The sequence below is a fragment of the Phascolarctos cinereus genome, unplaced genomic scaffold (genome assembly GCF_003287225.1).
Source record: "Phascolarctos cinereus isolate Bilbo 61053 unplaced genomic scaffold, phaCin_HiC Scaffold_1;HRSCAF=81, whole genome shotgun sequence".
Classification (NCBI taxonomy): domain Eukaryota; kingdom Metazoa; phylum Chordata; class Mammalia; order Diprotodontia; family Phascolarctidae; genus Phascolarctos; species Phascolarctos cinereus.
Window position 1 is genome coordinate 262,955,230 of NW_027555514.1, and position 26,641 is coordinate 262,981,870.

Genomic DNA, 26,641 nt, shown 5'->3' on the forward strand with positions numbered 1-26,641 from the left:
AGAGTTTACATTCTAGTAGGGAAAAAGGTGTTCATCTAGGGGAGTGGTGGCTAAGATCAGATATTTTGCTTTGGAAAGTTACAGGGATGGAGAGTGGGACCATAGGGTGGTAGACTGACCTATCCTTCCCAGTGATAATGGTCTGGTTGATTTTATTATTATTCCAGTCTGGGAAGGGAGTGGGAATGGGTCAGAGGAGGGCATTAGGAAAGTGACCTGGTTAGTCCATCCCTCTTACTATTAGATCAGGAAACTGAGGTTTACAAAGGTTGAGTGACATACCGAAGGCTATCCAGGTAGCATGAGACAGAGATGGGTTCTGAACCCAGGACCTCTGACTCCAAACTCTGATTTCTTCCCATTGCACCAACCTGCTTATCTCTTTAGCCTCTTTTCCTCCCCTGGCCCCTACCCACATAATTATCATTGGGAACTCAGTCATTAAAATTGGGACCTGTGGGTCAAAGAGAAGTCACTTGTTCAAAAGACAGCTAGATCTCTCTTCTGCCTCTCTCCAGCTCTCTCTCTCCCTTCCTGTCTCTCTCTCTTCTTCCCTCTGTCTCTCTCTTTGCCTCTCTCTGTTTCTCTGTCTCTATAGCTCTGTCTCTGCCTCACTGTGTCTGAGTGTCTCTATCTGTCTCTGTTTCTGTCGGTCTCTTTGTTCCCTGTTCTCTGTTTCTCTGTCTCTGTCTGTCTCTCTCTGACTCAGTCTTCTCTTTCTTCTGCCTTCTATGGCCTAATCCCCAGAGCTGTAATGAGCAACTGTGCCTCCTGGCCCAAACAGAATTAACGGTGCTCTCAAAACAGAGAATCAAGTAACAAGCATTTATTAAGGACCTACTATATGCCAAGTGCTGGGAATACAAAGTCCCTAACCTCAAGTAGCTTATGTTCTATTGGGAAGTACAGACACACACACACACACACACACACACACACACACACACACGTATCTCAAAAGTCTTACTACAGTTTAGCACTAAGACTTTGGGGACATTGTATGTGTATGTCTGTGCCCACGTGCACTTATGGTGGTATTGTATTTCCCAGTAGAATGTAAGCTACTTGCGGACAGGGACTTTTTCATTTCTCTCTTTGTACTGCCAGGATCTGGCACCATGCCTGGCACATAGTAACTTTAAGCTTCTGTGAAACAATTAAGCTTTAATAGTTTACAGCTACATTAAGACTTTTGGAATACCCATTTGTGTGGTACTTTTTAGAGGAGGGTGCTAGGAATTGAAGGAGGAACTGAAAAAGGCTTCATGTGGAAAATGACATTGGAACTGAGTTTTAAAGACAAAGGACTTTTCTTTTGAGGCAATTGGGGTTAAGTGATATGCTCAGGGTCGTACAGCTAGTAAGTGTCTAAGGCTAGATTTGAACTCAGGTCCTCTTGATTATGGTGCTCCATCCACTGCATCACCTAGGTGCCCCTGAAGACAAAGGATCTTAAGAGAAATTCACTTGTAGGGCAGGAGAAACCTTTGGGAGAGACCTTGGACTTCAGGACACAAGGTTAGGGTAAGGGTAGTACAGGAGAGAATCCAGGACACCCTCTACCCATAGGTAGAATACCACCAGGACACTGCTAGGGAGGGTGTAAGTTGGGGCTGGGCTGAGAAAGACCTCAGCTCTCATGTGAAGGGGCTTGGGGAGAAAGCACCCTATCCCATAGCTTCCTAGTTTAATAGGTATTCTTGCTAAGTGCCAAACTCAGTTGTTTCTACTGGAAGCAGGATTACAAGGACTGTTAGCATCTTCTAAATTTCAGCATCCTGGGGGACCAGTTGTCCGGTCTTAGTTTTGCTAACCATCATTGTCCCTACACTTCTCCCGGTATTCCTCATCTTTATCCTTTAGGTCACCTGGCCAACAGCACTGATGGAAGGATTGTCCCCATGGATGAGATCTCTCCTTCATTTAAATAGTCGAGTTATTGAGTTATCAATCCCTAGGCTCTGTAATTGAAATACTCTGAAGTCACAAGCAACTCTTGAAAGTCAAGCTTTCCGTATTAATGACAAATCAAGATGGCAGGTAGGAGAAGCCAGAATGATATTTGACCCTGTCTGAGGGCTGGCCTGAGATTGGGGTTGTGATGGTTTCAAACAAGGAGTTTTGCAAACTTGTTTTAAGTCAATGCTTTATCTGATCTGGTTTTTAGGTCATTCTGTCTTCCATTTCATGCTTTTTAGCCCCTTTGTCAATAGTGAGGCTAATCCCTTTGAGTTACTACTATTCAGGGAAAGGGATGCATAGAACCAGACTGGAAATTCTGATCCTGGAACAGTCCAGTGGAACGAATGCCAAGTCTTAGAAAATAAAAATTTTTGCGGGTTGCAATTATGTCAACAACCCAAGACCATGGGCTTTGAAGATGGGGATGTTCCAGTAACAATGTAAACTTCTTAAGGGGAGGAATTGCTTCAGGTTGGTTGGTTTGTTTGTTTATTTCTGTTATTGTTGTTTTTGTATCCCCAAGAATGTCAGCACAAAGCCCTGAACATTGTAGGCACTTAATAAATGCTTATTGGCTTGGCTTGGCTTGAAGTATATAAGATGGCATTTGCAGAGAAGGAACTATTGGGGAATAAGCCTCTTTGGCATCCCTCATCCCTCTTAGAGAGCAGTTCATGGAATTCAGGAATCAGATTTTTCCTAGAAGAGAGTCGGACGGCCTCAGCCTGAACAAATGGTGTTGTTTTTGCTTCCCTTTGATTAATTGTGGTCATCAAGTTTCTCAATGCAAACATGTCCTTGAATCGACAAGATGAATGGAGCCAGCGAGCCAGAAAAGATCAGAAGGGCCACAACATGTAGATGTGAGCCTTGGTAACATAGATAAGGTACCAGGTCCTGAAAAAAAATACAGCTGTGGATTCAAGGACTCTCCACCTCCCACTTTTGGAAACATACACTCGAGAGCTCGGATTACTGACAGTCTAGGAATGTTTACTTTGTACATGTGTGCCAGTAGGAACCGGAGAAATATTAGTCTTTAAAGATTTCTTTATAGTTCTTTGAAAGCTCGTGCAGGGCAGCAAGCCAAAAGATTATATAATAGCAAAGCGCATTTAAAGGGGCAGAGTCCTTCTGCAGGTTGGTGAGGCTTTTGTTTTTAAATATGTGTATAGAGTATGGGAGGCAGCATGGGAGAGTCAGGAAGACCTGGGTTCAAGTCTTGCCATTGATACATATTAGCTAAGCGACAACAGGCAAGCCAATGAACGTCTCAGTGTATCAGCAAGAGTGTAAGTCACAGAGGAGGTGCTGACCTGAATCAATGCAGGGGCTTTCCAAATGAGGACATTTCCTACTCTGATAAATTACAGGACCAGACCAATAGTGTAGTATTCCTCAAGATCACTTAGGGCCTACGTATGTATACATGCATGTATGTACGTGTGTTTACATATATATATTTATTACATGCACCCACATATCTCACCCCTTCCAGGCCTACTTTCTCCAGATCTCACTTATACTGGCAGATTGAGTTCCCGAAGGGCATCTGACCATGTCTCCCTTCAGGGTTTTAGAAGTTACCATGACAGGTTTGGATCTTTTTAAAGTACTCAAGCCCCCATCTGGTACGCAACCTGTTGATTACCAGACAGCAGACTTCATGAGCTTTTAGAAAGAGGTACTTACTGAGATGGTACAATAAGGACAGTTGGTACAAAAACATCCCCCCTGAAAGTCTTGGAAGCACCTTCCCACAAGTACATACAGAACCCAAGGGTAAATGTGTTTGAATTAGAGAGGATGTGTTCCAGAGGGGGAACTTATAACTCCTGGTTTCTGGAAGTCCTTTTCTCCTCATGAAGTTCTTCTTAAGTGGGTGTACTTCTCCTCAGGATGTAGAGGATTGATGCCCTTGTGGAGTCCAGAAGTTATACTTCCCTCTACCCCAAAATGTTGTACTCTCTGAAGTTGCCTTTCCTCTGCTTTTTTCTGTTGTCCTCTCTCAGATCCTGGCTGGATATATTGTTTGTTATTGGTCAAATCTCACTGGTGACAGGAGAATAGGAAGGAAGTAGAGGGAATAGAGTAGTAGTAGAGTCCAAAGACTTCCTTCCTCCCCTCTTCTCAGAGGCAGGTAGGTAGGATAGTGGATAGAGCACTGGATCAGGAGACAAGAAGACCTCAGTTCTAATCTGGCCTCAGATACTTACTAGCTATGTGATCCTGGGCAACTTAACCTCTGTCTTCCTCAGTTTCCTCAGTTGTCATAAGGATCAAAATGAAATAATATGTGTTCCTAGGACAGTGCTTGGCACATAGGAGGTGCTTAATAAATGCTTATTTTCCCTTTCCCGCTTGCTGCCCTCTGGTTACAGGTACAAATGTCTTCTGAAAGCACTCCCAAATTCAATTCTTCAAATAGTTTCTGGAATACATATGCATACATATGTATGTATGTATGTATGTATGTATGTATGTATATATCTGCATGTGGATGTATATATATACACAGAGTTGATTTATATATGTATATGTTTCTAGATCACTATAATTTTTAGCATGCTTTCACAGGCATTATCTCCTTTAAAAGTAGTATCAAATGAACATTATGTAGTAGGTGTTTAATAAATGTTTGTTGAATAATCCACCTAAATAAATAAGGCCAGGTAATTATCTCATTTTAGAGTTAATAAATAATTCACGTTTCTATAAGACTTTATGGTTCATAAGTAATTTTACACTCATGATCTCTTTTGAGCTTCCAAACAACCCTATAAGGTAGGTATTACAGGTGTTTTATCCCCATTTTAAGAAAGATGAAACTGAGGCTCACAGACGTTGTGACTTCTAGGTCTACATTTACAATCCCGTGATTCTATGGCTTACCCAAGGTCATACCACTGACAAGTATGTGAGGGAGGATTTGAATCCAGGTCCATCCTTATTCAAAGTATAATGCTCTATACACTACCCCCACACTGCGTCTCCTAGAGGAAGAAACTGATCCCAGAGAGGCTGAGCAATTTTCCCAATATCACCCAGTGGGTTAGTCATCAGCCACAGATCCCCTGGTTCTTCCCTCACTGCATTCAACAATAATTCCCTTTATTCTTTTCTGAGTCCTTTTACTCAGCATCAGAGGGGAATTCCAGGCCCTCTGGGGGCTGCCAGGGAGCCTTGCGCCCAAAGTCAGCCTCTGCTCCCTTCTCCTCCCATGGGATCCTGCACCCATTGACTTAGTTGTCTCCAATGACCTCTTATCGATGGCCCAGGCTCCCCCTGAGCCAGGTGGGGTGTCCAGGACATCAGATTGATTCGATGTGTTTTATAATTTATTAGCACAGGCCGCCTGTCTTCAATTCACAGCAAGCTCACTGGCAGAGGCAGAGCCGTGATGGCCTCCTTGCCAGAAAGGAAATTAGACTCAGTGCGTGCTACTGGCCCCCCCTGGGCCTGGGGCCAGTTGACAGGCTCTCAGCATTTGGGGGACTGTTGGTGGGCAAGAGCATCTGGGGCGCATGCTGGGAGAGAGGAGGGCAACTCTGTTCAGATCCGGCGGTCGGCAGCAGCTCCTTCCAGAAGATGACCTATTGAACATTTCCAGGAATAGCAGTGCCAAACCTGTCAACTGCTTTCTTGGAAATTCACTCAATAAAAATGGCTTTCCTCCAGCCAGGATCTGCAGAAAGCCTGGACTGGACTGGAGGCTTTATTTAGCATCTGAGCTTTGCTGGCTGGGAGGGGTTTTGAATGTCCTTTTTAAAGAAATCCACGTTGAATCCCAATAGGGGCAGAGGGATGTGGAGCAGCCTTTGCTTACAGGGAGATTTTGTTTCACAGGCTGGATATTAGAGGTCAGAGGAGAAGTGCATTTGGAGCTGGAAAGGGTCTTAAAGATCATCTACTCTGACCACTGCCTTTTACTAAGGAGGAAACTTGGGTCTCAGAGAAAGGAAATGACTTGCCCAAAGTCATAGTATGAGCAATGTATAATACTAAAAATAAATAAAATAATTAAGAAATGATGAATAAAAAATAATGAAATAATGAGAAGTGATACACCCATGATTTGAACCTAGGTTGTGGGATCAAAGGATCATAGATTTAGAGCCAGAAGGCACTTTTGAAGACATCTAGTCCAACCTCCTGGTTTTACAGATGAGGAAACTGAGTCCCAGAAAGGTTAAATTTCTCAGCCAAGGTCACACAAATATTAAGAGCCAGAGACAGGATTTGAATCCAGGTCCTCTGGCTCTGATATCAGGATTCCTTTTACTATATCACACTGTCTCTTAAAAAAGTCAAGGCATTACCCTCGATGTCATTGGTTCTCTTTGAAAAACAAAGGATGAACAACTACACACACACACACACACACACAGACACACACACACACACACACACACGCCACATATGTACATATGTGTGTGCTGTCTCTCCCGATAGGATGTGAGCTTCTTGAGGGCAAAAACCAGATCACCTTTGTCTGTGTATCCCCAATGCCCAGCCCAGTACCTGCTATATGGTAGGTACTTATTAAGTGCTTCTTGGTTAATTAATTACAGAATGCCGCCTGCCAACACCCCCATTCAAGGGAAGGTTGTCCTTTGTAAACATGCCTTTGGCTTGTTAGTTTCACTACAAAACAGAATTGAGTAGGTGGGATGGAGGCTTTTTGTCTTCCTCCCTTTGTACTCCTTGGGTTCTGGGGAAGCCCAGGAGGATTCTCCCCTGCCCTCCATCAGTGATCGAGAATTGAACAATCATGGAACAGCCAATGGACACATCATTCTATATGAACAGAGACATTTCAGTTTGGACACACACACACACACACACACACACACACACACACACAGCCTTGCCCAAGCTAAGTCTTTGCCCACATTCAGAATGAGTCAGGGGCCTGAGGTCCTCATTGAAAGTGTGTTAAGAGTCTTCCTGATGTGGGAGCAGGTCCTAGGAGACCTTTCACTCAGTGCCATGGGCTTCTCTCACCAATGAGCGCTAGGACACAGAGGAGGGAATCTAAGAGATAACAACCATATTGAGAGTCAAACTCCCTGAGGAGAAGGCTCTCCATAAACCCAACTCTGTTATCTGGGATGGATGGTAGGGAAATGACTTGACTTGATCAATCACGGTTTTTGGTTAAGAGAACTCAAAAATATATTGCACAAGGATCAGAAAACTTTTTTCTACTGATGGTCAATGGTAGGAGAAAAAGTGAGTCACAGACCCTACACGTAATAGAAAATTATTTAATTTGGTCGGTTTAGGTTTTTTAAGATACTTTTAAAGACTGAATGTGTTATTTCTTTAAAAAATTTTTTCTCTATTGGCAAATATTTACTTTTTTTTCCCTCTCAGTTCCTCCTCCCACTAGAAAGAGAGAAAAGGAGAAAGAGAGAGGTGAAGGAAAGAAGGAAGAAAGGAATTGTTTTCATTGTCTTTCCACTATTATTGTTACTGCACATGTTACTCTTCTGGTTTTTCTCCCCTTCCCTTTGCATCAGTTCATGCAGATTTTCCCATTTTTGGGGGGGGGGCATTGTACAATTAATAAATTCTTATCATGTGATAATATTTCATTACATTTATATAATGTAAATTTTGATCATTTCCCCATAGATAAGCATCCTTTAATTTCCAGTTTTTTCATACTACAAATGCTGCTACAAATATTTTTGTATATGTGAGGAACATTTTCTCCCTTTTTGAATCTCTCTGGGAGTATAGAGGACTGTGATTTCCAACTGGCAAGGAGTGGTGGTCTCCAAGGGGCAGCTAAGTGATGCAATGGGTAGAGCACCAGGCCTGGAGACAGGAAGATCTGAGCTCAAATCTGGCCTCAGACATTTACTAGCCATGTGATCTGGGCAAGTCACCTAACCTTGTTTCCCTCAGTTTTCTCATCTGTAAAATGAGCTAGAGAAGAAAATGGCAAACCACTCCACCTAGCTGCTCTATGCTACTACTAGGAATATCTAGATACTTCTACTAGAATAGAGAATGCCCAGTGAGAAAACTCTCTCTAATAATGCAGATTAGTACTTGCTTGGCAATTTAGAGTCTTAGATAATTCCCTGAGGTACTGAGAGGTTGAGAATCACATAGAAAATATTTTAGAGTTGGGACTTGAACTTAAGGCTACCTTATTCCATCTGTATCCACTACAGAAGGCTGCCTGTATATCCAGAGACATATATAAAAAATGAAATGGGTTTGATTTAGAAACTAGAAGCAGAGAAATTAGACAAAGATGACAGAAGACGGGAATCGTCAGTGTTGGAAGGATTGTGGAATAATAGCACACTAGTACATTGTTGGTGGAGCTGTGAATCAGGACAACCATTTTGGAAAGCATATATACAAATGACTTATGCAAATAAAGTGATTAAAATATCTGTTCCTTTTGACCCAGAAATTCCATTGCTAGACTTACATTCTAGGCAGGTCATTAGGAAGAAAATCCCCATATATATAAATATTTATGGCAGCACTTGTTGTGATAGCAAAGAATTGGAAACAAAATAGATGCCCATCAACTGAGGAATGGCTAAACACGTTGTGATACATGAATGTAATGGAATATTACTATGCTGTTAAGAAATGACAACTGTGATGAATACAGAGAAGCATAGAAAGATATACTTGAACCGATGCACAATAAAGTATATAGAGCCAAGAAAACAATATGACTACAGCAACGTAAATAGGAAAGAACAATTGCAAAAAAATATGAAATGAATGTTGCAAAATTGCAAAGAATGAAAAGCTCAAAAGAAGAGATATGAGAAAGTGCTGTTTGTTCTATGAGATATTCTCTGGGAAGGATGCTGGTGTAAATAATGGTGATGAAAAATGACAAAATATAAATGTGTTTAAAAAATAAAACAAATTTTAAAACTTTATAAATATGATAAATATCTAGGGAGATATTTCAGTAAAATATAAAGTAAAATATAAGCTAAGGGCAAGGACTATATGGTTTTTTTTTCTTTTGAGCCCCTAGAATAGTATCATGCACACCATGGGTCCTTATTAAATCAAATAAGTTAAAATATGTAAAGGGCTTTGCCAACTGTAAAGCTTCATATAAAGATTATTTATTGCAATTATTTATTGAACTGAATTTTATTGTATGGTAAGTTGAGGAAGAATGGAGAAAGAGAAAAGCAGATAAGTAGGAAGAGACAGTACCCACAATCCCTTGTATGTGAGGAGGGAGAAAAGAAAGAGAAGGGAAGAGAAACAGAAAAAGTCACAGTAAGAGAGATGAAAAGGGAGTAAGAAAGAAAAGTAGAAAAGGATCATTTGAGAGACAGCTAAAGGTAAACTGAGTAGGAAATGAAGTGTTAGGTAAACTGCTGACAAGCCCCTTGCTCGTTTACTTGAATTACGGGCTCCCAAGTGTTATCACCTCTCAATAGTGCCTTTTCCAATGCTAATTAGCTCATTAACCACCGTTCCCAGCTTTTCATCTGCTCTTTATCCTTGAGACTTCAGAACCTCCGTTCTGACTGAGGTCACCATAGCAACACTCTAAGGGGATGATGGGATGGGGATGGGGAATTATCCCCTTGGTTGCCATAGCAATGACTAAAGCAATATTAACTCAGGCCTGGAATGCTATATAGGAACCACCAATTTCCAAAGAATTACAAGATAATACAATAAATTTATCTCAATAACGATGCTGAATGCATTTAAAAAATACCTTAAATGACATTTCAGGATCATTTGGTGCTTTAGGATTATCTTCTTAGACATGACTACAAATATATAGAAGGGCTGGTTAATAGAAAGTTCCAGTTAATAGAATGCTTGCACAATAGGAATTATGATGTGTGAACTCCTAACCTAATGGAGTCTTTTGGGTTTTTGGGGTGAGGAAAACAACTTATAAACCACAATGACAGAGAAGCAAGGAAAATATACATAAAGTTATACATAATGATGTAAGCCGAGCCAAGAAAACAATACAGACAATGACTTCTTGGTATTAGGTCATTTCAGTCCTGTCCAAATCTTTGTGACCCCTTTTGGAGTTTTCACGGCAAAGATACTGGAGTGGTTTGCCATTTCTTTCTCCAGCTCATTTTATAGATGAGGAGACTGAGGCAAACAGGGTTAAGTGACTTACCTAGGGTCACACAGCTAATAAGTGTCTGACACTGGATTTAAACTCAGGAAGATGAGTTTTCCTGATTTCAAGCCCAATGTTCTATCCATTGTGCCACCTAGCTGCCTAAACAATGGCTACAACAATATAAATGTATAGAGAAACAAGTTATAGTTATGTTTAAAAAAAGAAAGTGTACAAAACAGTGTATGCTTAAGAACTAAAGAAAGGGGGTAAGGCTGCTGGGGTGGCAGTGATAAGGGAAGGGAGGCAGCAGCATGTGCCATTGGAAAGATGGCAAATGAGGAAACTGAGGCCCAGAGAGGTTAAGTGATCTGCTCAGGGTCATATAGTAGAAAATGTCTGTTTACCTACTGCCACGGGCTATCTGCGTAACATGGAGTGAGTCACAACCTTTCTGGAGTTGACTTTCTCATGTATCAAATGAAGTTGTACCCAATGGGCTCTCAGGCTCCTTCCAACTCTCAAATCTCTGATCTTTTGATGCTCAGTCTTCATAGAAGACATAGGACTTGACCTGGAGATTTGAAAAAGGTGGGGGAGTGGGGGAAGGTGAGGTCATAGATTCAGAGCTGGGTGAGACTTTGGAAGTCATCTAGTCTAAGCCTCTCATTTTATAGTGTGACATTGAGAAAATTCAAGAGACATAGTTTCTGGGCAATTAATTATTTAATTAATAATGCTAGTATTTTATTAATAAATGGAATGGTTATTTGGCTTTCTGTCTTGGACCAAAGACAATCAGTGTGGTGAGCTCATGGCGTATATGCTCCCTTGGAAAAGTGTTGTGTTCCAGTGGGTGGCAATCAACTCTCATTGGTTAACAATTAATAATAGGTGGACCTATTCTAATGAGGGTCCCAGAGAGTGAAGCCATGCCACTCTGGGACAAAGGGGCTGTTTCTACAGCCAGACCACCCCACAGCCTTGGGCAACCTAGACAGAGGATCTGCCTCTGCTCAAATTAGCTTGAGTGGAACACAATGGGCAGGAATTCATTTTCGATTAGAAGTCTAATCTAGTTGGTTGAAGTAATACCCAGAATATGGAGAATGTTAATCCTATCTTCCATTAGCCCTGTCCTTGAGAGGCTGGGCTTTGCACAAGGAAATAGGACAGGGAAAAAAGCTTAGGTCTCCCCAGTTTTAATAATTGGCTATTAATATGAGAGAGAAATAATAATTTCTTTCAATAGGTGATGAAACTTATTTTCACCAGAAGTAACTTGTCCAAGGTGCGATAGCAGAGGAGGGATTTGAACTCTGACTCCAAAGTTAGCCCTCTCTCTATCGATGTGTATTGTATGTAGATGTGATGCTATACTCAGGTATACCTGGGTCCAGCCCATGAGTAGAAATGGAGGTAAACGAAGATGGAGTTTCCTAATGAAAGACTGAAGGAAAGTTGCTTTCTTCATGTATTGAAGATTAATAAAGCCGTAGTCAAGTAGGATTTTTTTTCTCTGCAGTTGGGACAAGAGGCAATTGCTTCCAAGGCTCCCTCAGGAAGAAGAATAATCAAAATTCTAGGAGTCTCAAACTAGAGTGCTCTGTTATTATCCCCAATTTACAGATGAGGAAACTGAGGCAGGCAATGATTAAGTGACTTGCCCAGGGTCACATAGGAAGTATCCAAGGTTAAATTTGAACTCAGGTTTTCCTGACTCTGAGGGGAACTTTGCTCTGAGGAATTTGACCTGCTAGTTTGAGTGTCGGTTGGGAGAATTATTCCAGAGAATTATTTGCCCTAAATTTACGATTCTAATGATAACCTCCAAGATTTCCTCCAGCTTTAAATTTATGGCCATATGACTACATGTACCCTAAGGTCTCAGTGATCTCTGACTCATCCTATGATCTTATAAGAAATAACGGGCCAAGGGTCATCCAGTGGGAATATAGGAGGTAGCCCCTGGGGTCTTACCCTCCCAAGCACTTCATCAATAATCCTTATTCATGAAGCCAGATGGAGTTATTGTGAGAAAGCAAAAAATGGCAAGAGAGAATCCAGGCTTATTTTTTTTCCTTTCTTTTAACATATTCCTTTCTATCCAGGCCAAATGTAAAGAAACCATGGACAGGAGCCCTTTTCTTTGGGAGGTAGTATGGCTTGTAACAGTACAATTGTTACACACACACATACAAACAAACACACAAATACATGCACAAACATACCTGCCAACTTAGAGTTGTTCACCAACTCAATCACTTGTCATCTACACCCTGTGCCCCTAACTACATCTGACAAACACACACGAAGTTGCTTCAACTCTCAGCCTTATTGTCTCTGCCTCTAAAATGGGGACTACAAAGCCTGCCCCACCCAATATCACAAAAGTTAGGGGGATGTGAGGGGTACAGAGAGCCCTAAGCTCTCCAGTTGGCTCCAAATGATCTATGCTAATGACAGGTGTGGCTAATAACGGGATCATTCCTATTTGGTATTGTTTTTAATTTTTTTAATTTATTTTATTTTTGATGCATGAAATAAGACAAGTATTTCCATAACACAGTAGAATAAAAAAAAAAGATGATTGCACATGAAACTGCAAATCTATTATCTACAACTTGCTATTCCTTTTAAATAAATATATAATAGTTCCCATGTCAATTTCTTCACCCCCTCCTTTTTTTTTTTGGTATTGTAATAGATGATATAATCATTTTAAAAAAATAATTTCCTGGTTATATTTTGTCTTCCAATCATGCATTTCCTTGATAATGACTTTTACTCCTAAGTTCATAGTATTATAGATTTAGAGCTGGAAGAGTCCCTGGAAGCCACTGAGTCCAACAGCCTCATTTTACAGATGAGGAAACTGAGGCACAGAGAAATTCAGCAATTTGCTCAAGGACCCATAGCAAGTAAACATCTGGAAAGGATTTGAACCTGTGTCTGCCTGACTCCAGGTCCTGTGCCCTATCATAGAAATTCCTCAGTGGTTCTGAGTTCTATGCTATGGTAACAAAGGGAAAATACTGTATAAGTATTAGCATTGTATTAGATGGTCTCTGCAGTCCTTCCCAGTACTAACTCTACCATCCCATAAATATTTGTCAGGGGTAATCCTCAAAGTAGACGATCCACTGGTTGCCAGCTGTTCAACAAGATCAAGGCCAAAGACTAATGTGGTGAAGCCTGAAGACCAGAGTCTATTAATTAGAGCCCTGTTTATACTTCAGTCCTTTGTTTGAATTAAGCGTTTTCTACCTTCATTAAATCCATTAAGTCTGTCACCAAAGCAAATGGTGTTTACCTTTAACACTGTGCATTTCAAATCAGCACCCTTTGCCAAGCCAACATTTTTACATTCACATTTGTAAGTTTGAGGTCTTTTCTTTTTTTAAGCCAATTAATGCTTATCCTTCACAATAAAACTCCTCCTAGGACTTACTCCCTGACTTATTTTTCTTCCTTGACCAGCCTCTTCCAGTCTAAACCCAAGGACTGCACTCAGCTCATATCCCTTAACAGGAAACAACTATTAGCAAGTTTATTGATTAAGGCCATATTCATACTTCTTTTGTCAGTTATAACCATTTGTTTGCTTGAATTGAAGGGACCCTGTTGACCAGTCAGTAGGGACTGTCTTTTAGACCCAGTGGGCTTAAATTTCCAGGATATCAGTCAGCTAGCTTTTAGCCTCACTTAAAAATTTTAGGACATTAACATTTCTCCTCTGTGAGTGAGATAATAAGTGAGGATTATTCACAATACAAGTACAAGCATCCTCTAAACAAACAAATAAATAAATAAATTCATTAATAGCTGTTTCTTCTCTATGGATCAGAGAGCTGGAAGAAACCCTCATGCCTGATCTTTTCTGATCTTGGAAGCTAACCATCTGGCTAGTACTTGGATGGGAGATGGCTTAGGGATATCAAATTCTGGAGGCTTTGGCAAAGAATTGGAAGCTGATGAAATAGCTGCTAATTGGGGAATGGTGGAACACATTATGGTTTATGAATGAGGTGGAATACTCTTATGCTGTAAGAAAAGATGAAAAGGATGGTTTCAGAAAAACCTGGGAAGACTTGTATGAACTGATACAAAGTGAAGTGAGCAGAACCAGGAGAGCATAGTACACAATAATAGCAACATTGTAAAGATAATCAACTTTGAAAGACTTTGTAACTCTGATCAACATAATGACTAATCACAATTCCAAGGACTCATAACAAAACATACTATCCACCTCCAGATAAGGAACTGATAGACTCAGAAGGTAGATTGAAGCATGTTTTCTCCTATTTCTTTTTCTTACATTTTTTTTAAACATGGCTAATGTTTTAAATTTGTTTTAAATGACATTATTTGTAATGGGTTCTATTATTCTTGCTCTTAGGGGGAGGGAAAGAATTTGGGACTGAAAATAAAATTCAATTAAACAATAAAACTTTGTTAAACTCTAAAACAGTAAGGAATCTTAGAGGCTACTGAGTCAGTCAATCAATCACCAAGCATTTTTAAACACTCCCTATCTGACATCACTATGCTAAGCAATGGAGACATGAAGAAAGGCAAAATAATAATAATAATAATAATAATCCCATATTCTCATTTTAGAGGTAAGAAACTAAGGCTCAGACAGGTTAAATGACTTCTCCAGCATCCCATGACCTTTTGAGCTACCTAGCTGGCCAAACATTGTGTGGATGAGGACCTCATAGAATGAAAAACTTCCAGAAATGGAAAAACTTCACTTACCTTCAGGGAGCATATTCTGTCTTCTGAGGGAAGCAATATGTACTTTGGTAAGCATGTGTAAAATATATACAAAACCAGTCAATCAGTAAGCATTTATTGAGCACCTACTATGTGCCAGGCACTGGGATAAGTACAAGGGATACAAAGAAAGGTAAAAGATAGTTCCTAGTGGGAGACACAACATGCAAACAAGTTTGTACTAACCAGATTATAAACAAGATAAATTGGAAATAATTAATAGAAGAAAAGCACATAATAGTTTTTATTACTGGCTGGAGGAAGGAAAGAAAGAAGAAAGGAGGGAAGGAAGGAAGGAAGGAAGGAAGGAAGGAAGGAAGGAAGAGGAAGGAAGGAAGGAAGGAAAGAAGGAGGAAGAGAAGGAGAAAAGAAACGAAGGAAGGAGGGAAGGGAGGGAGGGAAAGAAGGAGGGGAAAGAAGGGAGGAAGGGAGAAAGAGAAGGAAACAAACATTTACTAAGCATATATGTCAGGTGCTATGCTAAGGACTTTGCAAATATTATCTCATTTGATTCTCCTAACAATCCTGGGACATGGATACTATTATTATCCCCATTTTACAGATGAAGAAACTGAAGCAGACAGTTTAAGTGACTTGCCCAGAGTCACACAGATAGTGAGTCTCTGAGGTTATATCTGAACTCGGGTCTTCCTGATTCTAGACTCTATCCACTGTACCAGAAGGTTTGTAGGAGGTTTCCTTTGAACTGAAATGTAAATGGAAGTATGGATTCCAAGAGGTGGAACTCCCAGGCATTGACAGTATGAGAGAGTAGAGTGAGTCCTTGCTTTGGAGTCTGGAGACCTGGGTTCACATCCCCAGCTGATACTAGCAGCCTGACCTTGCACATCACTTAACATGTGGCCTGGGCCTCTCATATTCCTTTATCTGGAAGATGACAGGGTTGGTCTGGATGGCTTCAGGGGTCCCTTCTGCTTGAGATCCTTCAACACTAAGAATCCCCCAGACAGTGATGGGACAGGAACCCAGCTCTCCTGCCCCTTCATCTGAGTGCCCTTTCTACTATAACCCATTATCCATATCATGTTATGCAAGTTATTATTATAGATCATTTGTAATCAATCTCACCAGCTGTTATACATCATATAGTCATTTGTATACACTTTATTAGAATGTGCCAAAGTAAGTTTTTATTTTTCAGCCAAAGAAAACAGAGGTTGTGAAAAAGAAGGTTCTTTGAATAAAGCCAAAGAAAATTGGATAACTTAGGGGAAAACACATTTCTCTCCCCCTGCCCTCTCTTTCATAGGGACTTGAAAATGCTTAAAAATCCAAGGGGTTGCTTTGATGTTGGTTTGACAGCTGTGGATGTGGTGAGGTTTTATAGGAAGGCTCTGGGATGGAAGGATTCTGTAGCAGAGTTGTAACTAGGGTGGTATGAATAGGGCTTTGCCCTCCACCTCCCCTGAGGAAATTTAAAAGGTGTTTGAAGTCCTTTAGCAGGCTGGGGTGATCTGCTTCCCTGATTCATTGCCTTCCTATTTCCCCTCCCCCTGTAGCCTCTCCAGCTATGCCCCAGAACCCACATCTCCTCCCCAGTCTTGGTACAATGCCCACCACTCATATCCTTTTAGCAGCCTCCCAGAAGTAGACTAGGGTCTTTGTCTTCTCCCCACGGACCCCATCTGGAGGCACCATTTGCTTGCTCTGGTAGTAAACGTCCATAGCATTGGAGGACAAACAAAATGACCCATTTTTGATTCTTCCCGGCACTTTTCTCATCTCTTCTAGCATTGATCTTATGGTTCACTTTCCTCTCAACTTATAATGGACCAAGAGTTGGAAGGAACTCCAGAGACCATCTGGTCTAACCCCTGTCATTCCATAAATGGGGAAACCGAGGGCCAGTCAAATGATCCTCTCAAGTTCACCAAGATGGCAAGTGTCAGAACCAAGAGCTGTTCCTACCAAAAACAGAATTAGGGGTACTAGATACACCATCAAAAGAAGAAACCCATGTAAGTGTTTATTTCACAGGGCCACAGGATGGTAGAGCTAGATTTGGAAGGGATCCTGGAAACCATCTGGTCAAACTCCCCAGTTTTACAGATGAGGAAACTGAGTGCCAGTAAAGTGAAAGTGGCTTATCTAAACTTGTATTGATAGTAGTGTCAGAGGGAGTCTTTGAACCAGGGTCTCGGACTCCAGAGCCAGGGATGATGAGATGCTAGAGTAGGGAGAAAAAGAATGGAAAGAACAAATAAGCAGCCTTAATGGAATTGAACTATTTCTTTTCTTCTTTGGGATCTAGGTCATCACCTTCATCGACAAACATTTGTGGAAAGGAGACAGTGTGGGCTAATAGAAAGTCCACCAGGGCTGAAGTTGGAAGACATGGGTTCTATAGTTCTAGCTAACTATGACCTGGGGTAAGAAACTACCCCTTTCTTATGTGGATGTTCATTTAGTTTCTTAAAGGAGCAAAGGATACTCAACGTGAAAAAACACAGAAGAAGCAGCTTTTGAGGACTTGAGAGAAAATACACCTTTAGATACACTTATCTGGGCTAATAATGCTCAGGATTAAGGGCACTGATTAACCCTCAAAGCTCTTAAATTATTATAAATTATGTATATATATAATATGCATGAATGTACAATATATGAAATTGTGAAATTATCAGGGAGGTATCATGTTACATGCATGCATGCATACACACAATATGCATGCATACATATATGCCTACATATGTACCAGTGTGTATTTTACACAAAATAAATACAAGGTAATGGAGAGGACACACTGAAAAACATGTAAATGATTTGTAATTATATTAATAAAAGGGATTCACAGGATGAGCACTCCTTGCACTGATACAGATCACAACCACTCACCACTTAAAAGATAGGTCCTAGGAAGTTGCTAAGGCATATAGAAGCTTAGTTATTTTCTCATACAATTAGTGTGAGAGGCCAGATTTGAACCAAAACTCCTTGACTCCAAACCCAGCATTCTACCTGCTATACCACCTTTCCTCTCTTGCACAGTGGATCTATAATAAACATTTGTTTAATTCAATTATATTCATGGTATAGTGGTATAACAATGTATTCTATTCAATTAAACAAACATTTGTGTAGCATTTGTCATGAGTTATCGTTCTAGGCACTAAGGTACTTTCATTGTACTGGAGGAGAAATTAGAAGAGGAGGGATGGGTGGATGTAACCTGAAGTATTATTTGAGGTAGAGACGACTGAAAGGAAAGGAAAGAGCCCAACAAAATGTTTTATGAACCTCTTAGGAGGGAGAGAACACTTTCAGTGGTGAGGGAGGGATCAGGGAAGTCACCAAGAAGATATTGATTTGTATGGAGATCCACAAAACCTGAGGCTAAGGAAGCATGGTGGAGAGCATTTGAGTGAGGATCAAAGGAGAGAAACAGAGATGGCAGGAATAAACAACATGCTTCCAGTGTAGTTGGAGAAAATGGCTAGTGACTTCAAGATGAAAATCAAGAAGCTGGCAGGGAGATCAGACATGATTGTGATCTCAATGTAAGGAAAATTTTCCTAAGAATTAGAGTTCTCCAAAAATGGAGTGGGCTGAGGAAGTAAGAAATTCCCTATCGCTGGAGGTTTTCAAATGGAGTCTGAATAATCATTTGTCTGGAATGTGGTAGAGGGGCTGAGGCTGGACTAGATGGCCTCTGGGTCCCCTTCCCACTCAGCAGTTTTATGATTTTTCAAGTATGGACTGCGTCTTGTCGTGTGAAAAGTTCATAATTTTTTCAGTCTCCTTTTCTCTTCATAGGGCACAAATGAGATAATGTATTTAACGTGCTTTGCAAACCATAAAGGGCTATATTAATTCTAGCTATTATTATTATTATTATTATTATTATTATTATTATTATCTTGGAGCAGCATATTGTTATAAAAGAGAAATTAAGCCAAGCAATAAAAGCCAAGACCAAAATGCAAAAGGATTCCTAGAATTTTAACAATAAGGCGATGCTTTCTTTATCCTACCGGAGAGCAATCCAGCTAGCAGATCTTGCAATTCATTCTAATCTTCCAGGAAAGCTCCCTGGAGACCAATCACATAAATGGGCCAGCAGAGCAGAATTTCAGGGTCCTGAACTGAGTTTCTTTCTTTTCTCCTAACCTGGCAAGGTGATGTCGATAACTCAGAAATTTGTGTCCTTTATGTGTGACTGACCCACTTAGGAAGGTCAGGACCACTGTTGCTGGGCTATATCTAGCTAGCCCTGGCAAAACTAGTACAGCACTGATGGAGATGGGTAGCTGGGGTCAGAAAGGAGATGGCATGGGCTATAACTAAGTTTGGAACAGTTTTCTCCAGATGGTTCCTAGATGGGATAATCACTTCTGAACAAAGCTGGGTAATTTTATGCCATGTCATGCCAAAGGAACCAGCCTACATCTCCCTGCTAGGCACATGGGATATTTTCATGGGTAACTGCATAACTGTTTGGTCATCACACAGGAACCCATGGCATTCCACCCATCACCTTTTATTCCCCCTTTGGGGCAGGGAGAGTGAGGTTCATCTTCATCTTATTTTCCACTGTCCCCTCCAGGTCATTTTGCATTTTGGAAAGTTAGTGTATTAATGGAGGGAGGGGAAAGGTTGGCTGAGAAATTATGGTATAAATAAATGTAATAGGATATTGGTGTACAATATGAAATGACTTACCCACCTCTATTTCAAGCATCTATTGAGACCCTATTATGTGACAAATATTGTTCTAAGTACTGGAGATACAAAGAAAGGCAGAAACGGTCCCTGCCCTCAAGGAAGTCATCATCTTGTGGGGAAGATAAAATGCAAATGTACAAACAAGGTAGGGACAGGATAAAATGGAAATAATCTCAGAAGGAAGGCACTGGCATTAAAGAGGAATGGGAAATGAAATCGGTTTTGTGACTTACCTTACATATGTTATTTTATTCAATCTATTCCTGGTCATTTATGTGCTTGATAAGAGGCAGTATAATATAGGGGATAGAGAGCTGGTCTCAGAGTCAGGTTGATCTGGGTTCAAGTCCTTCCACATGCTGGCAGTGTGACTTTGACTGGACAAGTCATTTAACCTTTTGTGGCCTGGGAAACTCTCTAAGACTCTAAGTTACAGAGCAGGTGCTAATATACATCAATGAAGATGGTTTTCTCCCTGGGATCTAAATATGTGAAGACACTATGCTAGGAGCTGGAGATACAAAGGAAAAACAAAACAGTTCCTACCCCCAAGGAGGTTATATTCTATTGAGGGATATAACATCCTCATTTCTCAATCTCTTTCAATCTGATTCCTACCTCTGTCACTTGGCTGAAACTACTCTCTCCAAGGTTGCCAGTGATGTCTTAGCTGACAAATCCAAGTCTTATCTTAGTCACTGTCTTTGATCTTGTCGTAACTTTTCACATTGGTGTTAGAGGAAAGTTTTGGGGAAAAATATAGACACACTTATGTGTAATCCTCCTTAGGACTATGGAAGGTTGTTTATGACAGGGAGTGCCCAAGGTGGGTGGTGTAGTTCCCTCTTCCTGGATGGTCTCTCCTCCCTTGACATTCATAATTTATTCTTTCTGGTTTAGCTCCTACCTGTTTGAGTGGTTCTTCTCAATCTCCTTTGCAGGATCATCACCCATCTCCTGCTTCCTTACTATAGATAGTCCTCAGAGCTTTGTCTGAGTTCCTTCCCCTCCACTCCCATTCCTTCCTGGAGAGCAGGTCTTTGTTTCCTCATGCCTAGTAAAATTCCTGGCACCTAATAAGTGCTTAATAAATGCTTATTGATTGATTGTCTTGAGACAGAGTCTTTTGAGACTCCACCAGAAGGGATAGAGAAAGAATAGAAAGACCAAACCATTATCTTTCCATTGAGAGTTCTTTTTAAGCAAAGATGGTGCTTACACAGCTTCCAATAAATCATTAGATATGTCATTTCTGATTGTTCCAAGTGAGATGTGACCTGCTAGCTTGACACTAAAGAAATAACTTGTATTATAAGTCTATAAAATGAGTCCATGTGGAGGTGCTCTTGAAGTCAAAATTGTGAGTTGCTCCACCCCGGGGTGCTATTGTGTTCCAAAGAAAGTATATTTCCTTTTTATATACTATGATTGTTAATATATCCCTGCAATGTGCAAATCAATTGTTCCAGGGATACAATTAGATTCCAGTTTTTAAAATCTGAAAATATGTGCAAATTAAGATTTTTTTAAAAGATATACAGACAGCTCATTTCCTAGATTTTAGTGAGATTTCAGTTCGCACTCTATTTCAGTTATATTCATTTGTGGAACTATAAAATGAGTGCATGAAATGAAAATGACACAAATTCATTCTTAAAATAACATTCACAAATGATAGTTTCATTTTCAGTCAACATCCAGGGGTGAAAGAGAGAGATTTTTAGAGTCTAATGAAATTCCATTTATATCCAGTGCCTATCCTGCCAGGCAGTGGCCTCTGCATTCAGTGGGATCCATAGCCTTCTCTACCACCTCATTTTCAATAATCAATGGAGGGGCATAAGCTGAAATTATTTTCATGGTGGCCTTTTTGCTAATATTTATCGTTAGCACAGTATACATGATCACCAAATGTGCCACGCTATGTTTCTTATTATCTCTGGGAACATGACAGAACCCATTCCACCAACTTCCTTTTCCAGATGGCTTACTAAAAACAATAGAAATAAGACCGTGGAAGTAAGACAACAGAAGTAAGACAATGGAAATAAAAGCTATTTAGGAATCTCTCTATCTTGAAAATGAAATGCTTGCTTTCCTAGCTAGAAAAAATTATCTTCCTCTCTTTTTTTTTGAAGGATATGAACAGTTCCCATTGGAATTTATATGGAAAAGTGGGGAAATCATAAAACTATAGCCTGTCAGGATTGAAAGAGACCTTAGAGATCATTTAGGTCAATTTCTCATCCGTTGTATGAACAGCTACCATATTTCTGACAGTTGTTGAACACCTCCAAGGCAAAGAGCTCCCTATCAGCCAAAGTAGCTTGTTCCGTTATTAGACAGGTTTAGTTGTCAGAAATTTCTTTCTCATATTGAGCCAAAATCTGACTCTTTATAACTTAAACTCAGAGTTCTGTGTGTGTGCATGTGAGGTGGTGCAGTTTGGATTTTGTCTCGAGCATCTCAATATTGAGGATGTGGGACTCACTTATAGTCCTTCAGCACAGGAGAAACCATAAAGTTCTTAGCATCAGTTACCAAAAATCTGTTACCCGAAAGTGGTTTATTTATGAAGTTACCAGATGGTTCACTAGGTAAGCCCTCATCCCAAGGTTTCCATTTGCCTCCTTCCAGGGGAAGGTAAGTCTGCTTGCCCCAGGGACAGTTTGTGGTGGGTATTCCAGGTAAAAAAAATTCGCAGTTGTAGCTCTGCTCACGCACATCATCATAAGTTTGTCTTCTGTGTTTGCAACAAACTAACACAGTAGAGGAACTCACCTGGGACCATGCATTAGAGATGAGTAACTAGAAAGAGTAGGTAGAAAAACTCAACTTAGGCAATATACTTACTGGTCATGAACAAAAAAATACAGAGGTGATGGAGTTTCTGGATGAAATGATCATATAGTTGGTGTCTATGTCATTTCTGTGATCCATTTCCCATTTTTAATTTTCATTAGCTTGTTCAAATAATTTGGTTAAATCTTCTTAATAGTATATCATTTCTTTTCTCATTACTATTCTTTCTTCTAATTTATTACAAATTGTAATCTTAGTTCTAATGAGCCCATGGACTGATTATGTGCAGCCACCTGACTCAAGGATAATTTTCATGTCCATATATAAGCCTTTTTGTCTGCTAAAATGTAATCAGTTTAACTCTTTGTAATGTTATTCGACGCTCATCATGTTGAACACCTACCAGCTATTTGGTGTTTTTGAAGAAAGTATTCTTGATATAGATTCGTGAGGCTACTCTAACTTGTAAGTCTATGGTTCCTTTCATTCCTTTCTTCTGAATTGTACTTTCCCATCATTTTCTCATCCTCAACTTTTCTCACCTTTCCATTGAAGTAACCAACTATCAGAGTATGCTTTTATTTTATTTGGAGGGTCTTGTCATGTTCTTCATAGAACTTTTCTACCCCTTACCCTCAATAATCAATGGAGGGACATAAGCTGAAATTATTTTCAAGGTGGTCTTTTTGCAAATACTTATCATTAGCACTGTATACATGATTGCCAAATGTCCCATAATATACTGTTTCTTATTCTCTCTGGGAAGATGATAAAAACTGTTCCACTAACTTCTTTCTTTTCCAGATGGATTACTAAATTTAAATTCATAAAATATAAATCCTCCATATGGCAAAATCCCAAAGAGAAAAGGAAAAATGCCTCTTTAACATGGATTCCAAAGAAGGACCTTAGGGATCATTTCAGAGGTCTAGAACCAGAGATATTTCATAAAAGTTGAAAAGAAACTTTGAGGTCATCCAATGTAATCCCTATGGGATGTGAGGCTCATCACCAAAAACACTCATAAACTATAATCATCGAGTCTCTGCCTCAAGATCTCTAATGAAGAGAATTCTTTGTCTCATGATGTTACATTTAGGGCTTTCAAATATACCTGTAAAGTGATAGGGTAGAGTCTCTCAGACAATGCCTGATCAGAGATGCAGTGTAGACTGATTCATGATGGTGTTACAGTCAGTATAGACTCAGACCTGATGCCCTGCCACTGAGCAAAGGATCAAGAATTGTCACAGGGAATAAGCTGTCTGGAGAAGGGGGAAAAGATAGAGATACCCACTATCTCCCCAGCTAATTCCTAACAAGCATGTGTAGTATCATAGACCTAGACTAGGGCTAAAAAGAAGCTCAGAAGGCATCTAGTTCTACCCGCATCCTCCCCATTTTGAGAGAACTGAGACCCAGGGAGGTTGTAACTGCTCCAAGGCCACACAGTTAGTAACCATCTGAGGTAGGATTTGAACTTAGGTCATCTGACTCCAGAGTCAGTACTCTTTCTTCTGTACCACAAACACCTACTATGTACCTCAGACACTTACCAGCTGTGTGACCTTGGGCAAGTTAGTTAACCTCTCTTTGACTCAGTTTCCTCAACTGTAAAATAGGGATAATAATAGCATTTACCTCCCTGGGTTGTTGTGAGGATCAAATGAAATAATATTTGTAAAGCACTTAGCACAGTCTCTGGCACATAGTAGATGCTATATAAGGGCTAATGATGATGATGATGGTGATGATGATGGTGATGGTAGTGTTCCAAGTCCTGTACTAGGTGAGCCCTGGGAAGATAAACACACTGACAAAAAGACAGACATATAAACTATTGAGAATATTTTCTGGAACCCTAGACCAGAGCTTTTTAAACTTTTTCCACTCACAACCCCTTTAGCGCTTCTTAAACTGTGGGTTGCAACCCTACAGTCAACAATTTAGTCAACCCTTTTTCAAACCCCAAAATCCTACCTGGATTTGACTTTCAATTTGGGAACCACTCACACTACCTAAAGGTACCAAAATTTTGGCCAGTTTACCCACCAGCAACTAGTAACATTTTCCTCCTTCTTCCTCCTTAAAAACTTCTGCTATTGTTTTTTCTCCTACCACTGGGAAGGCAATTTGGTCGTTCCCAGTGCATTTCACCTGGCTCCTCTGACTCTACAGGGCTCCTCGAATTATGGTGTCAACCTGAGACAGCTCATTCCATTTTCTGACAAGTCGTACTGCACAGAAGTTTGCTGGAATGGGACCTGCAGCTCCTGGTGAGGCGTTCTCTGCACACAGGGGTAACTCGGTAAATGTTTGCTTACTCTCCAAACACTGCATCCACCTAATGGAAGTAGGAGCTAGAAAATTAGATTGTTTCACTTGTTGACAAGAGGCAGCAGTGGTCTAGTGGAAGGAGAGTTTGGACCTGGAGCCGACAGAGAAAGAAAGGAAATAGGCATTTATTATATATTACACACCTGCTGTGTGCTAAGCGCTTTACAAATATTATCTCATTTAATCCTCCCAACAACCTTGGAGCAGGTGCTATTAATAGTCTTATTTTACAGCTGAGGTGATTGAGGCAGATAGAGGTTAAGAGACTTGCCCAAGGTCACACAGCTGGTAACTGTCTGAGGCTGCATTTCACCATAGGTCTGTCCTAACTTCGAAGCAGTTAGATGGCACAGTGGATAGAGTGCCCATCCTGGAGTCAGGAAAACCTGAGTTCAAATCTGGCCTCAGACACTTACTAGCTATGTGACCCTGGGCAAGGAACTTGACTCTATTTGCCTCAGTTTCCTGATTTGTAAAATGAGCTGGAGAGGGAAATGGCAAACCACTCTAGGATCTTTGCCAAGAAAATCCCAGATGGGGTCAGGAAGAGTCAGACACCACTGAAAATGACTGAACAACAACACCTTTCCTGAATCCGGGCTGAGCGCTCTATCCACTGTACCACCGAGCTGCCTCAAACAAGGTTTGAATCCTGCTGCCTCATACTCATAAATCTGTATGATTTTGGCAAGTCACTTAACCTAGCTTGGCCTCCAGTTTGTTTGTGTGGAAAAAAGTGATGATAATACATACTTAATTCACAGGGTTGTTTTGGGGTAGCCCTGTAAGGCACATGGCTCAAATGTACTTTGAAAACCTTAAAGTGTATTATGAAAGTAAGTTATTATTTATTTTTTTACTAATCAATGAAACTCAAAGGAAGGAAGGAAGCAGTGTCTGAGATACAGAGCTGGGCTTGGGTTCAAGTTCCACCTCTGATACATACTAGCTTTATGACCCTGGGCAAAATCATTTCACTTTATGGAGAGAAACTCTACAAGACTATAAAAAGCAGAACAGGTCAGGACCTGCACTGGTTTGCCCTATCTATCCTAGTCCGTAATCTATCCCAATCTGAGAGCTCCCTAGACTAGTGAAACTACAGGTCCAGTATAAAAACAAAAGGGAAAAACAATCCAAGACTCAAAACTTTATTTTTTTCTTTGCAGAAGATAGGGTTTTATTTATTTATTCATTTATTGTTTGTTTGTTTGTTTGTTTGTTTAAAACATTTCCACAATAGGCATGTTGTGAAAGAAGAATCAGAACAAAAGGGAAAACCATTAGAAAGAAAAAAGAGAGAAAGAGCAAAAAGTATGCTTCAATCTGCATTCAGACTCCATAGTTCTTTCTCTGGATGTGGATAGCATTTTCCATCATGAAGACACAAAACTTTAATGAAAAAAGGTGTCGGTTTTTTTCCTCTTTACTCTTCCTCTGTCACTGAAGGATATAGAAGGAAAAGCTTTCCAACAATCAGCGGTAACCAAAATGCTACCTTGGGAGGCAGATGTTGAGTTCACCATCATGGAGGTCTTCAGGCAAAGTCTAGATGACTATTTGTTGAGTGTGTGACATGGGGGAACAAGAGAATCAGATTGCAAGGTCACAGATGTTCTTTCCAGCTATGAAATTCTGTGAAAGCTTAGCATTGGGGCAGAATTTTCTTTCCTGGAGAAATCATGGGAAATTCTCTTTCATGGAGAAATCATGGGAAACCTTGGAAATTCTTCTCATTGGCGCTAAGGACTGGGAAGTGAAAGTTTGTTAAGTGCCTTGAACATATTACCTTTCTTTATAGTTTCCGTGTTCCAACCAGTCAGACCTTCTTGCTTTTCCTCTTCCATAACATTCCATGTTGATCTCTGCGACTTTGAATAGGATCACTGTGACTTTGAATAGGCTGGGCCACAAGCCTGGAATGTGTTTCCTTCTCACCTCTGTCTCTTGGGATCCCTGTCTTTCTTCAAGGGCTGATTT

The 26,641-nt window shown here is 40.3% G+C and overlaps 1 protein-coding gene across 5 annotated transcripts in view; it reads left to right on the forward strand.

Annotated features, from left to right (window-relative positions):
- Positions 1 to 26,641, forward strand: part of LOC110221757 (death domain-containing protein CRADD) — a 391,384-nt gene that overhangs the window by 283,349 nt on the left and 81,394 nt on the right. For 4 of the 5 annotated variants that reach the window (XR_013482903.1, XR_013482904.1, XR_013482905.1 and 1 more), the window contains exon 5: positions 24,503 to 24,632. The exons of the other annotated variant lie outside the window; for it this stretch is intronic. The gene's annotated coding sequence lies outside the window, so the exon portion shown is untranslated. The remainder of the gene's footprint in view (positions 1 to 24,502; positions 24,633 to 26,641) is intronic. 5 annotated transcript variants of the gene reach the window in all.